Genomic DNA, 6,000 nt, shown 5'->3' with positions numbered 1-6,000 from the left:
TTTATGTCATTTTTCCTCCACTGCTTCTGCCTCCTCAACCTCCTCTCGGTCTTCCACCTGCACCCAAAGCCTGTCTGGTCATGCCACAAGCTTTCTAACTGCGCAGAAGGGATCCTGCACACCTCCTTACTATGCTGGCAGTAGGGCTCAACGTCATCAGGCGGTTTTTACATTGAAATGTCTGGGAAATGTGAGTCACACAGCTGAGGAGTTGTGGTCAGCTCTGGAGAACCAATTTCATGAATGGTTGTCTCCACTGGACCTGAAACCAGGGAAGGCCGTGTGCGACAATGCTGCAAACCTGGGTGCGGCCCTTCGCCGGGGCAATGTCACACACGTGCCTTGTATGGCTCACGTGTTGAACCTGGTTGTCCAGCAATTTTTAGCCCACTATCCCAGACTAGATGGCCTTCTGCAGAGGGCACGGTCGCTGTGTGCTCACTTCCGCCGTTCGCATCCCGCAGCTCAGCGACTTACATCTCTACAGAAGTCGTTGGGCCTGCCACTTCACCGGCTAAAATGCGATGTGCCTACCCGGTGGAATTCAACTCTGCACATGTTGCAGCGACTGTGGCAGCACCGACAAGCCCTGGTGCAATACGTTCTGACGTATAGCCTGGGCCAACGAGATTCAGAGGTGGGGCAAATCACGCTGGAGGAGTGGTCTCAGATCAGGGACCTATGCACCCTTCTGCACAGTTTTGAAATGGCGACGAAGATGTTTAGTGCTGACGATGCCATTATCAGCATGACTATTCCGGTGATTTACATGCTGGAGCACATGTTAAACAGAATTCGGAGTCAGGTGGTGGCACAAGAGGAGGTGGAGGAAGTAGAGGAGGAGGAGTTGTATGCGGAAGGGCTAACATCTGCAAGGTCCAGACGGTCGGCAGCACCAGGGCGGCAGGCATGTGAGGGTGGGGGAGATGATTTTACCAGGGCGCATGGTAGCAGCCAAACTAGTGAGGAAGGTGCAGGAGCCCAGGAAGAAGTGGAGGACGAACTGATGGAAGACTCATCAGATGAGGGAGACCTTGATCACATTTCTGTTGTGCGAGGTTGGGGGGAGAGGACAGAGGAAGGAAGCATGATTGTTACCTCGCCACCAACACAACAGGGACTTGGTGCTCCTGGATGCGCAACACACATGAGTGCCTTCTTGCTGCACTACCTGCAACATGACCCTCGAATTGTGAGAATTAGAAATAATCCTGACTACTGGGTTGCCACACTGTTAGATCCCCGGTACAAAAGTAAATTTGCAGAAATTATTCCTGCCATAGAAAGGGATGCACGCATGCAGGAGTATCAGCAGAGACTGTTGCAGAATCTTACATGTGCTTTTCCACAAAATACCAGTGGTGCACGTAGTGAATCTCACAGTTCCAACTTGCCAACCGTGGTCTGTATGGAATTGTTCAATAAAGGGCCCAAAATTAAGATAACATAGATGGGAGAGGTCTCTATGAATAGGAATTCCTAAGTATTTGATACCCTGTGAGGGCCAGGCAAAGGGAAAGTTGGACTGGATGGAATCCTATATGGATTTAGGGAGGGAGACATCGAGGGCCTCAGACTTCGCTGCATTGATTTTAAAATTTTACCATGTAACAAAGTGATCTATTTCAGCCATAACAGCAGGGATGGATATATGTGATTGAGTGATATATACTAGGACATCATCAGCAAATAGAGAGCACTTGTACTCGGTGCCTCCCACCTCAATCCACCTAATATTGGGGTTATGGCGAATTGATGAGAGCAGGTGCTCCGTCACTAGGATGTATAAGAGAGGGGACAGAGGACATCCCTGCCTTGTCCCATTGGTGATTGTGAAAGGTGATGAAAATGTTCTGACGCACCCCCTGGGCCTTGGGACACCCGGAGCCGGACCCTTTTTGGTGGATGCTGGTGGTTGTAGTCTTCGTGGCGGCGATCCGGTTCCGTGGCTCAGGGCGGTCAAACCAGTGGCGGAACTATTTATGTGGTTTTGATGTTTAAATGTCCGACTACGCCACCCGTGGATCGCGGTCAGAGTGAACCGCCGCTACAGGGCAGACCGCTAAGGCTGGTGTTGTGGGTGCAGCAGAGCGTAGCATAACTCCCCACGGGAGGAGTATAGCCTCAGGGCAGTGTATGCGGAGGATGGGGGTGATGGTGCAGGGCAGCAGCAGTAACGACACGGAGTCAGTGATGCAGTTCAGGGCCTTTACTCACAGTTCTTATTATCCAGACCACGTCTGCAGGTAACGGCTGCCCACGTCGTACTGTGCTCACCAGGTGAGGGGCTCAGACAACTCCCAGATAACTTTGGAGCGCTTCACAGGACCCCCTTTGTGTGTCCTTTGTCTGGCCTTTCTTACCAACACTTCTGTCCGGCTGCCTCGGGCCTCCTCTTGGTAAACTTGGCGCCAGTTTCCCTGACCCTATGTGGTGCCTTCCTAGCGGGTGGAGCAAGGGGCTGCGCCACATAAAATGTCAGAGCCTCCGGTTTCTAGCTGAGGGTCGTTTCCTGCCTCCACTAGTTCGGGGACCGGTCTCCCCCTTTGGCCTGACCCCTCCACGCAGGTGGATTCGGGCGTGCGGTGGCGACTCGCCCGTCCGCACCCCTGGGATCCCTTCATTCCTCGTTCCTGGAGCCTTCTCCGCTCCTCTTCCTTCCTTCTCCCTCTTGCAGGCCTGGGCCTCTGTTACTAGGCCCGCCTCCGGAGCAGAGCTCATGCAGAGCCCCTGCTCCCTGCCACTTCTGCTCAGACTTCTCTGCACTGAACTAAGATGGTGCCCACCTTTTATACTCCCTTCTCAATGCACCCAGGAACTGCTTCCTCCCTGCTCCTGCACTGCAGGGTTCCCCTTCCTCAGTGTTCCCTCCCCCCACTCCAGCCAGGGACAGGGACTGTCGTGCCCATCTCAGGGGCATATTGGTCGCCCTGCCCCACGGCAATGTGGTGTAATGCATGCAGGTGTCGGGTCCTGATCCACACTCCATCCTTATCTGAGAGTGAGATATCACACCTCTGGGTGAGGTGCAATACGTCTGTAGCAACCGAGCCCTCGGTGCTACAGTTCCATTTATCTTCAGCCTAGGTGACGTATTGTGATACAGGGCCGTGATTTTGGCTATAAAAGGGTCCCCTAGACCCCTACCCCAAGCTTTTTAAGAGAATCATATATGGCGTGCCAGGAGACTCTATGGAATGCTTTCTCAGCATCCAACGAGAGTATCTACTTACAAATTTTTAACTGCATCTAGCCCAGGAAATACTTTGTGCCTAGTAGCAGTGTCTGCTAGTCAGCGGATTATCCCGGCTGTTAAGCAAGCTACACCACCTGTAGTTTGGACACTTAATTTTTTCAAAGGAAATGCTTCGGGACCACGGGATACTTAGTGAAGAGCATCAGGAGGCACCCCAAGGCATAGGGGCTGGGACTGGCACTAGGATGCCTTGCGGTGGACAGCCGAGCTCGATCCTTATAAAAGCTTTTTAACTGCAGCAGCTTTAGTGGACGCTACTGGAGCTGGAATTACGCGGCTGCTGGCATGAGACTTGCCCTCCAATAGATCCTTGTAAATGGATTTAAAGTGTATTCATTCAAATTAGAGGGACAATTTAAATTAAAAAGCTTAGAGCTGCCTCCACCACAGGGGGGCTCTCTCGACCCACCAGCGGACAGGCACCAGTATTGGGAGAGGGGGGCTGGCCGTCAGGGTTCACCGCGGCTCTGGCACAAACCCGGCGACACGGAGGTGGCACGGGCAGGAGCGGACTGGCCGTCTCGGCTTCTCACTTTTTGGATTTTAGAAGGGCATGACATGCCTATATCTGTGTCTCCCCCTCCTTTTACTCCTCCACCTCTTTTCTTTTCGCATGACTATATGTACTTGTCACTTTTCCATGTGTTAGTTGTGTCTTCTGAGCAGTTTGTCAGCTTTTGGACACCTTTGAAGGTGTTTTCTATGTGTTTCTATGTGTTTTTGTTTGCCTGCCATTGATTTTAACGGTGTTCGAAGGTGTTCGACGAACAGTTCGACGAACAGTTCGGCGAACACACGGGTGTTCGACGAACCGAACCGAACTCGAACACTACGGGGGTGGCTCAACACTACTTCTTAGTGCCTGCTCTTAAAAGTAATAATGGTTCCCAAATGCCCTCCAAAAGTAATAATTCTGCCCAAAAATTATCTATGTCCAATGAGCGCCCCCCCAAAAAAAAAGTCAGAATGTTCCCTGAATTCTGCCCAAGAAGTAATAAAACCTAAGAAAAAAAAATAACATCTTTACTCCGCCATCAAGAGCTGCAGCCGAGTTTTCCTCTATGCTGTTAGTGTCTAGTCGCCATGTAGCACTGACCTGGTTCGGAGTCCAGCGAATTGATCCGGTCATCTCTACTACCAGACTTTTCACCACTTACATCTATGCTGCTTCTTTGTTGTTTTTCTGTTTTGTTTAGCTTTTTTTTATTATCTACACATATAGCAGATTTTTCCATTCTTTTTACTTCAGAGGAGATTCGTTTAAAACGTAAATTGAAAATGACACCTGCAACTTCGGCATGACATCTTCGTAGATTTAGGGATTCAGGGTTTAAAAAATGTAAATCAAAATCAAGCACATCTCTGCCAATAAAGAAGGGAAAGCATTGGATAATCTGAAAGAAAAATATGAAAATCGTTAAAAAAAAGTGAAAATATAGTGATTCAGGACAGGGTCCAAAATACCCTATACTGTGGCTGCCTCAGCTGTGAAAAGGCCATACCCACTGGGCTGTCCAGGTCACAGCTCTGGGGGGACCTAGGTGCATTAAGCTACAATTTTACCCTGTCACAGCTCCCAGTATTCAGCAGCAACCAGGGACAGGAGGCCAAGGCAGTGAGCACAAGTTGGGCAGCCTGGTTTTGTACTGCTAATACTATGCTACCTAGGTTTTCACACTGCTGGAAGAAGTTACTTCTTCCAGTGGTGAGATCAGGTTGGTCGGCTGGTACTAGTAGTACAATGTCAGGTTGTCTAACCTATGCTCACCGCCACTGTCATCACAGTGTTCAGAGCACAGCAGAGAAATAATCCCACTGCTGTGCTGTAAACACTGACTGAGCTCAATGTCAGCGTAAAGCCTCATTCAGTTGTCCCTGCATTACAGACATCTGAATGAGGCTTTACACTGACTGAGCAGAGCCATGTATCTAATTCCATTGTGTGATAGCCTCCTGAGCCATGTATCTAATTCCATCATGTGTGATATAGTCTGTTGAGCCGTTAATCTAATCCTATTATGTGTGATACAGTCCATGTTTCTAATTATTTAATGTATGATACAGTCTGCTGAGCTGTGTATCCAACCCTATCATGTGTTATACAGTCTTTGTATCTGCTCCTATCATGTGTAATATAGTAAGCAGCGCAGTGCCAATTAACAGAATCGGCACTGCCAACCATCCTCGGTGACACTGTCCACATGTCAGTATCACTTTTGCAGTCACCAACAAAATGTCTCCGCACTGTGATCCTAAATATCATTCTCCTTTATCCTTTTGCAAATGCCCATAAGGGGAACAGAGGAGTGATGTGACACACATGTGATCAGATTCAGCCCACCTTTACTGCAGTCGTAATGAGAGCTAGCAGTACACTAGGTTTTCATGGCAAATTTCAGCAGCTGCTCCCCCTAATGTTTAAAGTTGAAAAAAATCAAAACTTTTACATTATTTTTCACATTTATATAATTGAAAAAAGCTACTATTTTTTATTATAAAAAAATCAAAACATTATTATTTTCTATTTTTTCAATTGTTGAAAAAAAATTGATGACACATTCTTTTTAAAGACACAAAAACAGTCACCAGTATCCGTGATATGATTAGTATCACTTTGAAAAAATGCTTTGAGAAAGTATTGATGTTGATTATACAGCAGCAGTAGACACACCTTGGAGCTCGAGGTTACAAAATTCTATTTGAATACTAAGAGCATACTATTTAAGTCATGCATCACATTTTTT

Source organism: Phyllobates terribilis, unplaced genomic scaffold (assembly GCF_046119375.1).
Source record: "Phyllobates terribilis strain yellow unplaced genomic scaffold, ASM4611937v1 Scaffold_3__8_contigs__length_932513732, whole genome shotgun sequence".
NCBI classification, from domain to species: Eukaryota; Metazoa; Chordata; class Amphibia; order Anura; family Dendrobatidae; genus Phyllobates; species Phyllobates terribilis.
This window is presented reverse-complemented; position numbering follows the sequence as displayed.